Raw genomic sequence first — 13399 nt, forward strand, 5'->3', positions numbered from 1 at the left:
ACTGTGGATGTCAAAGGAGGAGTGGTGGGGGACGTTCAAGGTGATGGCATTTGTCTTCCCAAGAAGCCATTCCACTTGATGAGCCCCGTTTTCCTGGGAGTGGCTGAAAACCTGATGATGGGAATCAGCAAATGAATTCCTTCTTTTTCTTTGCTTGTGCATGCAGCTGGAGCTTTACCTGTTCAACTGTATCTCAACCCAGGAGTGCTCTACCTTCTTCCTTTCCAGTTCTCTGCAGCTGAGCTGCTGCCAGGTTCCCAAAAAGCAGAAATGGTGGGATGCGTGTAACTGGCTTACCCCTTGGGGGTCTCGGAGATGCTGCGTTGCACTGGCTGGAAAGCAATAGCAGTGCTTGATCAATGGCTTCATGACTTCAAGTTAAATACTTGCATCGGGGGGGTGAGAGAGACTGCTTAATAACACAGGGCAAAGTATGATTTAAATCAATTTTTTGTAGTCTAATAAAATTGTTATACTGCAAGATCAACGGTTTAATGGGTGTGAAGTTCTGAACTTTGAAGGAAGGGCAGTGCCACATGTTTCTATGCAATTCAGATGTTACACAGCCTATGTTGTTTTGTTCTCTGTTCTGTTTTTTTTTTTTTTAATTCTAAACTCATTGTGTTATTTTTTGCAAGTCTTTAATTGTTTGTTCTGCACCTCATTAGAGACAAGAATAGCATCTTGGAGGATCTTCTAAGGAACGTAGAAGTGGAGCATGTGTTTGCATTTACAGAGTGATGTTACAGGGGGTTAATTGTATGGATTAGCTGTTATGCAGGAGGAGATAGATGCTTTCCTCTTTGATGTTGTGTTGTTCTGTGGTGTGCCTGGACAATTACCGCATGGGGTGAAATTTTTGGTTTGAAGGCTTCAACTTCAGTAGCCTTAAGAAATGTTTGGTGTCATTTGATGTCAAGTCTTATTAGCATTTTAAGTGTGTGTCTACACACGCAAGTATGTATTAGTCTATATGTAAGAACATATAGGGAAACTGGGGTTTTATAAGGTTCTATAAGGGTTTTATAAGGGAGGGAACATAATGCTGGAATTAGTGTGCACTGTATTATTTATTTATATATTTATACTTTATATATATATATAAATATTTATGCGTATTATCTATTTACTTGCTTTCTTGCACTACACTTGCTCTTCGTGTCGTGCCACAGTGCTTCCTGCCAGCAGGAAGCGGAGGTTGCCCCGGCTGAGCAGGTACGTCAGAACGAGGTGCCCTAAGCTTGGGATGGGAGCAAAGGGCTTCTGTCAGCTGTGCTTCGAGTCCCTGCTTGTTTGTGTGGGCTGGGTTGGTTTGTTTGTTTGTTTTGGTTTTTGTTCTCAGGAGAAAGCTGAGTTTCATAAAAAGTAAGTGCTTTTGTGGTCTAGTTTACATCTAGTCTTCAGAGAAGGTAGGTTTCCCTTTAGTTTCCAGTACTCTGGTGGGTTGGTTGTCCTTCCCTCTCTGTCAGACAGTGTTACCAGGGCTGAGTGGGTGCAGACACAATCCTCAATTTTCTTGCCATTCACTAATGAATTTTGAGGTGATGGTTTTTTGTTTTTTTCTTTTTATACTCACAGAAACCTTATGTTTCGGTCAAAATATACTTTGAAGGAGGTCTTCCCTGCTGCAGTGTATATGAAGCTCAGCTCTTGCCCTTCACTTGTAAATGTGTGGGTTAAGTTATGTCCATATAAGCCCTGTTGTATTTTAGGAGGGTAATGTCATCTTCTGTGTTTGGTCATCATGGGCCGTACCGGGACGGAGTTACTGAAAGGCACGTGGTTGTTTGTTGCATCTATTTCATGTTGATAAGCAACTCCCACTGCAGGAGATTGTACAGAAGAAGTTAAAATGCAGTTATTAATTTCTGATGATGTGCGGGTGTCTGGCATGTCGAACATGCCACATCTGTCACCTTTCTGGGTTGGAAATGTGGTTTTTAGGCTTTGGGTCTGTAGCGTTCTGTATTAAGTGGCACACTTTTTCTTAAGGAAGAAAAATACATATATAGAGGAGGACAGAATCCACAACATTGCAGTTTCAATCCACTCTGCAACAACTAGACGTAGCAGAGATGTGAAAGTCGGTTGCAGTAAGCTTACTGTGCCATTGGCTGTGGCAGTTAATGTCTGGCCACAAGTAACGCTGCGTTAGATGTGAGGCAATGCGTTGCGGTGGTGAATGTACCATCTGTATTTTACCTAACTTAAATTTCCCAGTTTGGCTCCTGAATCACAGCAGGGTTTTTTTTTTTTTCCTTCCTTTTTTTTTTTTATTTCTAAACCATAGCATGGAGTTGGAAGTGTTTGCCGAGTTGTGCTTGGTTGTTTGTGAAAGTACTGGATGTTTTCCAGACACAAAGGGAGATTGCTTCCTGCTCTCAGAGGCGTGCAGTCTGTAGTTATGTCTGCTCTGCTGAGACAGGTGTAGTTGGTACACTGATAAAGCAATCTTGCTGTAAAAATCCTGGTAGAGAGTCAGTGCAGCTCCACGCAGCTGATATGATGGCAGGTGAGGAGTGAAATAATGACACTGGCTTTTCACTTGCTGTAAAAGTTTCCTTTTCTCTTCTGGCATTTTTGCATGGGAAAAGCATATTACATCTCAATGTAATAATTACATCTTCAGCTAGGAGGACATGCTCAAGTAGGATAGAGGAAAGGGACACCGTGTGCAAAACAGCGTAATGAGATCCCTGACAGCCACAGGTTGTTTTAGTTAGCTTTGTTTTAGTACAAATAAATGCATTTTGCTCAGCCCTCCATGATGCCGCTTCCTTGTGTAATGCTAATAGGCTTGTACCCTTCCTCCTGCAGAAATAAGGGGTGCTTTGCTGACTAAATGAACTAATAAAATAAACAAACAAATGAAACCCCTGCTGCTGGATGTTTTGTCACCTGTGTACTTTGAGCAGATTCAGAATTTGTGTTTTAATTATTTGTGGGAAAACCGCCTGTGTTCCCGTTTCCCTACCTATCCTTCCAGCAATGTGCTGCTTATGTTTGTGGTCTTCTGATTTTGGAGATGAGCCAGGTGTCTTTTGATTACCAAAATGGCAGCTTGTATCCCTATTTTACTTTGATCTGGCACTGGCATTTGTTTCTGTTTTTCTTTTTCTTTTTCCTTTTTTCTTCTTCCGCATTTGAAACAATTGCTCTGTACTGTAGCCTAGGAGTTATTTCTTTTGACACTTTAATTTTCTGAAACCGGAGAATAGGAAAGGTGGAAAAACATAGTCACATTTCTCCAGATGCGTTGTACATCAGGATCCATGTGCAGTTTGCAGTACACCTTATCCAGGCAGCTTAAACGTTGGGAAGACTGGGTGACTAAGATCTTCCCTAATCATTTGCCATAGAAAATGTGTGTCTTTCATTATTCTAAACTTTGGACAATTTTAGTTGGACCAAAAAAAAAAAAATTTTTTTTTAAAAAGCTTATTCTGGCTGGACAGAAACTATGGTTATGGTTCAGTGCTCCACTTGGCTCTTGGGGGCTCTCCTCTTGGCTTTGCCATGGGCTGCAATGGGCAGCCAAAGGCAAGACCCTTAATCCCAGCCTTCTGTGGGCTTCCTTTCAGTCTTTGTCTTGTGTATCTAAACAGCAACTTCTTCAGGTTGGCAGTCTTTTACGATATGGCTGCATCTTATCATTCGGGGTGAGAATCTCTGTTCTGGCTTCTAGCTGTTTCCATAAGGTATCGTGTAAAGCTTGTGCTTTTTTTTTTTTTTCCTCCTTGTATTTCCTTTCAAGGGAACATACTGAATTCCTTTTCATTTTGGACCTCTTTTATGGGGAACTGAAAGCTTTTTAGACATTTGTTTCCTTTCGTGTTTGGGAAAGGCAGATATGTGTTGGGTTAAAACAATAATTAGGCCTGGCTGTTTATACAGGTGGGGAAGCATGTGGGCAGAAGAAAACTTCTCAGAGTGAACTGGGAAGAGAGAGTATAACACATTTTTTTTCCCTTTAACCTGACGATGAGGTGGAGGTTCACAGAACCTTTCTAGTGTTTGATGACTTAGTGGCAGCTCCTCCTCTTTCTGCAACAAAGACTGTTAATTTCGTATACCAGCAGTAAGTCATTGAGACTCAGCTGAAAATTTCAACAGGTATGTAAGCATAACTTCAAAAGAATGAAATAAAAATCAAAGATGAATTGTAATCTGTTGTAGATCTACATGAAAATGTTCTGTAATCTTAATTTTGTGAATATGTGGGTGACTAGATTGGTGATCAGACATCAGACTTGCATTATCCGTAGGTGCTCATATGCTTCAGAACAAATACTTCACCTCTCTCCGGAGCCTATTAAACAGACTGGTTAACTGAAATTAGTTGTGTTTGTTCCTTGCTCAGACCATGTTTGTGTTGATCTGTTCTGATGTGGAACTTAAGAAATGAGTGGCTTCAACTCAATATGAGTTTGTGTGCCTGGTGTCCATCCCATTACCCCGTCTTTGCAAAGCGGTGAATTGTGTGTGAGCTGCTTATAGAATTACGTTTGACCCAGAGAGCTACAATAGGGATGGATGTTCTTGGGATCATGGTACTGGTAAACCACTTGGTAGATTATAATTTAATTTCCTTTCTTCCAGACCACCTTGCGCAACCACTGTTTAAATATTGCCTCTCTTTGCACTGATTCTGAGAAACTGTTTTGTACTTTGAGTAAGGATTGGTGACATACAAACATATTTTTTCTAATACAGCAGGGCGCTCCTTTCAATTCCATAACTGTTTACCGTTTTCAAGCCACTCTGGAGCTATCTGTCAGTTGACACAAGGCAGTTTTCTTTGTGCAAATTAATATGGTACTGCGCGTGTAACCACAAACACTGGAAGCAGGCTGTCCATTGAGATTTCTGGTATTTTCTGATTTTAGAATAAGCAGAAGCAGCATTGAAGTAGTCTCTTACGTGGTATTGCAGTTGGGCTTTGCCAAAATGGATAAGTGCAAGGGCAGCGCTTAAAAATAGGGATGGGGATGTGGCAGGAGAAAACCATACTTGGATGTTTCGCATTCTATGATGCAGAGTACATGGTAATAACTTTGCTGTTGTTGTTTTAAATGTAGTAGGCATCGATTCCTCCCCGCCCCCAATGTTAGGCTTGGTGCAATCTTAGGACTGCGGGGAAAACTGAAGATTTGCCCTTCTAATGCATAAACTTGTTTAGAAAAATGTGGGTGAAGGGGTTACTTCCATGAACACCTCTACACTAGTTTTGTTTTGAGTAGCAGTTCAGGTCATGAGCGGGGGAAAAAAAAAAGCCCATAGTGTCCCCTTTTAGATTCTGGATGCCAAATGTGTGTGAAGGGGGCAAGGTCTGTTTCTGGGTTGGGTTGTGTTTTTTTTTTTTGCAGCTTATTTTATTCCTCCTTGGTTTGGCAGACGACTGTCTAGCCAATAATAGTAGATTATGCAGCGGTGATGGTTCCAAAATCTTAATGGATAAAATAGTGGTTCTACATCATTTGGAAAATTTGGCTTGCAAATTTTCTCCAGGACTTCGACTAATACGGGCTTGACAAAGGTATGCTTGTTTCTGATCGGAGTTGTTTCCAATTTCTAGCTCGAGTTCCAGATGTTACGTTAACTCCAAAGGACACAAATCTTAAAATAAAAAGCTGGGAAGAGACTTGCTCCTTTTTTCTGCTCTAAATGTATGATATGCGTCCTAGAAAATATAGTATATTTGTAAAACTGCTCAGAGGTAACGTATGCCAGATTGAAGTGGTAGCGAATGCTGTTTGTTCCAACAAAAGTATAGTCATGTCAGACTCAAATGTAGGTTCCACAGTATGACTTACTTTTCTTCTAACAGTTAAAACATCTTCCCAAATAGAACCATCTTGTTAAGGGAAACATGACACATGGTGCTGTGCTCTAGAAGGTAGAAATAGGGAGAAGTTTTTAGGGGCGGGTTATGGTAAGGACTTCTGACTTATGTGCAAATCATATGGCTGTCTTCCAGTCAAATATTCTATTGTTGTTTGTTTTGGTGATAGCTTGTTAGGAGGGAGAATAAATGCAAGATGAAGTGAAAAGGATTATTTAAGATAATGAAATGTACAGTACTGTGCTTGTATTTATGTCATGGCTAATACTTAATTTGCTTCTCTAATGTAGTGCACACATACCGTAATCTACTCGGAGCTTTGTAAATCACTCCTTGCTAAAGATGATTCTGCTTCAGCCAAGAACGTTCATTAAACTAAATTCATTCCTTATGGCTCCTTTTTTTTTCTCTGTGAGGCCAGTGTTTGTCCTGTTGGAACGACATGAAGGAATTCTTTTTTTTCTGCTGTCTTCTGTATTATTCTATAAGTCTGACTGTTGTTCAGTGTTGCAGAGGCAAAGGCATGTCACTTCTGAAAATTAAGCTTTTTCTCAAACATCTGCTCAAAAATAGCTGGAAGTGAAATTGTGAACGCGGATTCTCTAAAGCGTCTTCAACTTCTTGTCGAAAGTTTGCCAAGGGTCTGAAAAAAAAATAAATCTGACTTCATTTTGTGTTAAAATGGTCATAGTAAACAGAGTAGAAGCATGCTTCCAAGGTCTGCAGGAATTCCAGTGTTCCTTCGGCTAAAAAAGGCTTCAGTTCTGAAGATTTTCATCATCTGGGTGGGATTATCAATTCCTCCTACTACCTACAGTTTATTGTTTTTTCAGAATGTGTTGAATTGTGCCCATTTATCTTACTGTAGTTGAAAGTGTGGAATAATTTTGAAATTATAAAGATTTTCATTAGGTTGTTAATCTGTAGCAGAGATCTAAAAGTTATCTTGCAAATGGAGCAGTGGAGAGGGCAAAGGATGGAACCTATCCATTGTGTTGCATCAGGTTTTGCATTGGCAAATTCTGTAGGTGTAGAAAGACTGCAAAAAAAAATGCATTATGTGCATGTTTACTGTATAGAATTTTTGGAAAATGTTTTTTTTTTCTTAAACATCAGGCTTAAATTGTTTCTGACTTTCTGAACTATGAGTGTTTCAGTTGGTTAAAAGAGGTGCCGTAATGCCATTGCATACGGCTATTTTCATAAATTGATTCATGAGACGGTGGTCACATGCTATGCTTTTTGGGACATGCCTATGCTATGCTTTTTGGGACATGCCTACGCTCTGCTGTTAACGCAAATTCCAGCATTATCTTCAGCGATGGTACTGTTAACGTGCATGCAAAGTGTGTGCTTAGCTTGAATTGATCTGAGTGTGCTGTGGGTGAGTGAGTGCATGTTGCTCAGTGACTGGTGATGCTCTTGCTTCAGAGGCTGGACCACATGACTGATGGAGTCACTGTCCCTGGAGGTGTTTGAGGACCGTGGAAATGTGGTAGTTAGGAACATGATTTAATGGGCGTGATGGTGATGGGTTGATATTGGACTAGATGATCTTAGAGATCTTTTCCAACCTTTCTGGTTCTGTGAGCTTCTGAAGGGGCTGTAATAGTGAGCAGTAAAGTTACGATGTACACACTCCATCCTAGCAGAGGAAACATAATAGTTGCTGTGCTACTTGTCTCTAAAATGAATATCTTGCTTTCTTGGGAAAGATGTTGAGCATCTAGATACTCAAAACTGAAGAAAATGTGGGAGAGAGTAGAAGTGGGAGGCCTTGGAGTCTTAAAAGATTGAGTCAAATAGGAGCTGTTTAAGGTTTTTGGTTCTGTGTTTTTTTTTTTTTTTTTTTTTTTTTTACAGCTGACTAATTCTCTGTGTGATCTCATGGTTATTAATTGGTTTGTTGGAGTCTGTTTTTTCCTGTGATACGTAGCCACGGATAAAGCCCAAACATGGGTGGCATGAGAAACATGGCTGAGGTGGGAAAGTGGCACTGAGACTTGGAAACAAGTTTTGGGCATTCTGGAGTCTATAATGGGCAGGAGGGGAAACCAGAGGCCGCATGGCTTTGTGGGAGAGGCTTTGGTTGCCCTTCTGTCCATTTTGTCCTGTCAAAATAGGCTTTTCTGCAGATGTAAATGAAAGCTAATCTTAGTTCAGAATGCAAGAAGGACCTTTGTAGGTGGCTTTGGGCCTTAAGTATATGTACGGTGACAGAGAGAGTTTTGCTTTACTCCTGCAGGACGTGGAGAAACCCTTTAATGTTGCAGTAGGTTTTCATTTAGCATGTGCTCTAACTGGTGCTGCAGTAGAAATGCCAATGTATTCTTGTAAAAAACAAACAAACAAAAAACAAAACAAAAAAAAAACATTCTTGCAGATGGCAATTGTTATCTTAGTGTTAGACCTGTGAGGTATGGCTGGCTGGTTGTTCATCAAGACTGGGTTGTGAAAGCTCTGGGATTTGCTGTCTGTATTTAGGCTGGTATTTTCAATGGAGTTTTGGCCTTCATCACTGAAATTTGATGGTAGTTCTCAGTTTAAACACCCTTGGAATTCAACGCAGGTTGAAATCTAACTAGTGCCAAACTCAACAGTTGATTTCTGAGCAGAGCGTGCTTTCGAAGTGCTAGTTTTTGGAGCTTGCTATTAATTCCCACTTGGAAGAAAAATGTTCTAATCCCGAATAGACACCATATTTGCGTTTAAGCTGTCATGTACATTGCACTTCTTCAGAAATGCTATGCTTAAAATCACAGATTGCAGCAGGACCCTCAGAAGAATGAACAAGCAGTTGTGAAAAGTGTACTTTTGCTTTTTTTGCTGTGTTGAAGCTGGAAAATCCTATGGCTATTTTAACCTCTGGAGAATGCACAGATGGGGAACCTGAGGTCAGGAAGAGGTGGAGGTTCAGACTGCAGAGATATTATCTGTTTAGCATTAGCTAGACAGAATTGCATGAGACTGCAGTCCTCACAACTGTTTGGCTGAATACCAGTTGTGCATTACGTACGGAGAGATAGCCAAGAGCCAGGAGTTTTGCAATAATGTTTAGAAATTTCCTCTTTTTAACAAAACAGACCAGATGAAAATTGCTTTCTTCTCCAGTGAATTGTGTTCTCCTCTTAATAAAACGGCTAAAGTGCTTGCAAGTCTTACCTAATGCATATCTGAGCAGCTTCATCTTAAGTTTCCCCAAATCTCTGCTGATGTTCCGTTTTTTTGTTTAGTTATTCAGCAGCTCTCTAAACACGTTCTGTGTGCTGCTTGGTGGTCCGTGCCGTGTTGGCTGCTCACATGGGCTTGGCTGTCCTCCTTTCCAGCTGCTGAACCCTGCTCAGAGATGATGAAATGTGCTGTTCCATGTAACTAATTTCAGTATTTGCTACAGGGATATTCAGGACAGTCTGAGAGCTATTGCCTCGTACACCAGGAGGGGAGTGCATGTGGTGTGCTTAATGGGTGGTCTGTGGGAAAAGAAAGAAAAGGTTGAGGAACCCCCCCTTAAAAATGCGTCCATAGGAAAATGATCTTAAAGACACACAGAGTTTGTTTCCAGCCTCTGCAGAGGTGGGAGCGTGCTGGATTCTGCCCACCAAATCCAGTGGTTTGCCTTCTCTGGTATGTGAAAGCTTTTTTCTTGAAGTAGGTAATGTAATTACTTGTGGAAGCAAGAGAAAACAATGAGTAAGTTCAGAGTGTGCTGTCGGAAAGTTTCAAAACGCTTCTTGCCCTCCCAGAGAATCTGAACAAATCCAAACTTTCAAAGAAGGAATGAGGAAAAAAAAAAAAAAGGTGGGGGGGGGAATGAAAAGTACCTTTGGATTTCTTCAGAGAAATCCTTTCACGCCTTTCATCCAGGGGAGATGAACTAATTCAGGCCAGTTGAGATGAAATCATGTATAATCAGAGTGCTGCCTTTCCTGGTAAATAGTGGTGTTAGCAGTAACAAGCCACAGGCTGCCAGGCAAAATCAGCACTGAATTCAATCTCTCGTCTTCCTAAAATACTGTCATTTTGGGGGGGCAGAACTCTCCCCAATGCAGAAAATAGCACAAGATCTTAAACAAACAAACAAACAAAAAAAACCCACCAACAACTTGCTGTTTATTTAAAAAGCAGCAAACAACAGAAGTTGGCTAGCAGTTTATCTTGGTATTTTCTCGTAATATTTGAATTTTAGTGTTTGATAAATGTACTAAGTGCATTGGTTTTGAGTGGCTAAGGGGAACAATGGTGTGACTGTTACATTACTGGGATAGGTGGTTTTTTCTTGTTATTTATTGCTGAGTGCTTCAAGGTACACAAATGAAACTCCTTTGGAGCAAGAATTAGTTGTACAAAAAATGTATCTGAGGAATGCCTATCTGTCTGCATTTAGAAATCACCTTTTGCAAGCAATTCTACAGCTTTTGTAGTATGTTCTGGTATCTTTGGTGCATGTTTTTTTCACAGCACCCCATCCGCATGAAGAAAAAAGGCAAAGCCTGGGCGGACCTAATGTCTTGAGTGTGGCCTTTCTCCTGTGGCTGAGAGTACGTGATCTTCATCCTCTCCTAAAAGCTTTCGCTGGTCGGGCTGTTACTTTGCTCCGTTTTCTCCCTGCCTTCCCACCACTTCTCCTGAAGAAGGGGAACAAATTCTTCCATTCTTTTACTTCGTGTCTTTTCTGAATGCGCTTAACTTTTTTCTTCCTCTTTTCTATGGACCCTTTCCAACTTGCTGCTGCTAAACCAGATGTCCTTTAAGCTTATGGGTGATTTGCATATCCCCTCCCTCCAACATAAGCGTACCTAAAGCTGCATCGCTTCTTGTGGGCGCATTGGTGGATGGTGGATAATTGGTGGGTGGCATTGGCAGCCTGGTGGCAAATAGAGGGCTGAGGTCCTAGATGTCTTCTGGTGTTTAGCAGTGATACTCAATATAATACTTAGCATCTATAAGTAAAGCTGGTACCAAATAGGTTTGTATTTTGGGGTACTAGTGTGACTGGATTACTTTGCAGTGACTTAAGGCTAGTGTAACCATGTAAATAATTGAAAGCATAGGCTTTTAAAGAGTAAAGTGTACAAAAATTGCCTGACATCTGCTACCTGCTCTGTGCATAAATATGGAATATTCTTAGTGGTTTAAAATAATACCTCTTTTTCCCCTGAATTTCAGTCCTCGATTACACTTAAAATTAAATTAATTGTAAAGGAGAAGGAAATTAGCCTCAAATGGATTTACCTGGATGGTTAGAGGAGCGGGATGTGGGGGAAGGAGTATATCTTCCTGTTGAGGTGGGACTTCAAGCTGACTGTCACTAAAGAGCTGTGCCCTTGCAGCTCATTGACCCAGGCACTCGCTCCCTGACTCACAGAGGTGTTGGTGGCAGGGATGAAAGGTGTAGCACATGGTGGAGCCTTCTGCTGGAAGCACCTTGTGAACAAGCGTTAGCTTGGCTTCAGGACAGCCTCCTGGGATAATTAACAGCAGAAGGAAGGGTAAGTTTGTAGTGGGTGTTTCTTTTTTTTAATTTAATTTTCTACAAATGAAGCGAGGCGCATGCTGCTGAAGTACCTGCCTGAGTCCACTGAGGTGGTAAATGTGGGAGTAGAACTGAGGAGCCCTGGTTTTGAGTCAGCTCTACAAACTGCTCCCACCTACCTCCGTGTTGCAGCAGGAGTGTTCTTTCATTTAGTAATTACACTAGGAATTCACCTTTTCTAGAATAATGGGTTTTGAGGATGAAAGTCGCAGTCCTCTATTCTTCGGAGGGCTGTATCTGGCATGTTTAAACTCGGATTGAATATGTGCAGTTTGTACAGGAAGATCACCATCTAATCTATCTTTTTGAAGTTGGTGATCAATGGATTTCAGATTCTCTGCAGCAACAGCAGCTGCCAGCAAAAAGAACAGGGGTCTGGAATACAGAGCTTGGGTTTTTAAGGAAGAGAAACTTATTTTTTCCTGCGGAATATATAACAATTGTGTTAGAGAGTAAAATAAACTGGTGTGTGTTTGTGGGGTTTGTGCATGCCGTTCTCTTCTTGCTCAGTGAAGTGCTGGATTTATTTAAAGAGGTGGGGTTGGCAAAACTCTTGGTTCCCATCCTTTCTCTTCCATGCATGAATCTCTCTCCGTTTTACCTTCTTTCCTGTTGTGTTGGTGGTGGGTTTTTTTTTATGGCTCTAGTAGTCTCTATGTGTTCTGGCACATGAGCTTCCTGCTGCCACCAGCTGCTGTCTCTCACCCCTTGAGCTAAGCCATGAAAAATAAGGATAACACCCAAAAGGGTGATGGCATGTGGAATAACTTCCTTCCCTGAATGTTTGGAAGCAGCCTTATGCTTCGTGTCAGAGGTCTAGTTTCCATATGTTCCAAAAGAATTAGAGCTGAAAAAGAAGAGGGATCACTTAAACAATTCTATGATTCTGTGCTGAGATGGAAGGGACCGTTAAAGTCCACCTGGTCCAACTCCCCTGCTATAAACAGGGACACCTACATTAGATCAGGTGCTCAAAGCCACATCCAGTTGACCTTAGGTGTCTCCAGGGACAGAGCATCCACCACCTCTCTCGGCAACCCGTGCCAGTGCCTCACCGCTCTTATTGTAAATAACATCTTCCTTATATCTAGGCTAAATCTCCCTCATTTAGTTTGCAACTATTTCCCCTTGTCCTGTCACAGCAGCCCCTGCTAAAGAGCCTGTCCCCTTCTTTCTTATAGCCCCCCTTTAAATACTGAAAGGCCACTAGAGCACTTTGTCCTCTGGAACTGGTTTCTCTGCTAGCTTTGGAGATGGTGTGACCCTACTTACACGGTCTGTTTCTGTACAGCAGCTGTTCTTAAGTCTGGAAAGCTGATGTGTGCATGCTGGCCCCATATTCCTTCTTAGTGTTTGTGTAAGACTGTACACACTTGGGTGCAAAAGTTTTGACATGTTTGTTTTTGCCATCTTGTGTGCCTGTGGCAGCGGGTGTGGGGGTTGTTTTTGTTCCGTGGTAATGAGTGTTTTTGTGGTTTGGGACATTGACTGCTGCAAGAACTATATGCTCGTCTCCCTGTCCAGCACTACAGATGGCTTAGCCACAGAGGTCTCCTGTGCGTTTGTCCTGCTAAGAATTGATAGAATATTTAAAGTATAAGCTGTTGCATGTGCTGTTATTTTGTGTAGCTGTGTTTAGTATGCTTCTTAAAATGAGACCTTGGTTCTGTGTTGTGAGCTGGGCTCCCTGAGCCTCGGTCACTTCTGTAAAAGCACAGCCAAACCTTTCCGTGACCTTTAGCCCAGTTAAGTGTTTGAAGAATGGTTAAGCAAGGTTTTTCTTCTGTGCTATACATAGGGTTTTGCTCTTTCAGTGTTTTCAAGAGGAAGAACTGTGCACATGCCCGGAATTGTCATGTCTTAAGCTGTAAGGGAGTGCAGACAAAATGTAGGCATGTAAACAAGTACGAGACAACTGTATAAATATCACTGTTTACAACTGGATAGCCTCGGCTTGTCTTAATAGAACTGCTAGAGCTTTACCAGCAACTGGTGATAGGCTCTGTTGTCGATTCTTAATGATC

The 13399-nt window shown here is 41.4% G+C and overlaps 1 protein-coding gene across 2 annotated transcripts in view; it reads left to right on the plus strand.

Moving 5' to 3' along the window:
* LRP5 (LDL receptor related protein 5) overlaps positions 1 to 13399 on the plus strand; it is a 136948-nt gene that overhangs the window by 13904 nt on the left and 109645 nt on the right. The gene's annotated exons all lie outside the window — the stretch shown is intronic.

The sequence above is a fragment of the Numida meleagris genome, chromosome 6, assembly GCF_002078875.1.
Source record: "Numida meleagris isolate 19003 breed g44 Domestic line chromosome 6, NumMel1.0, whole genome shotgun sequence".
In the NCBI taxonomy this organism is placed as follows: Eukaryota; Metazoa; Chordata; class Aves; order Galliformes; family Numididae; genus Numida; species Numida meleagris.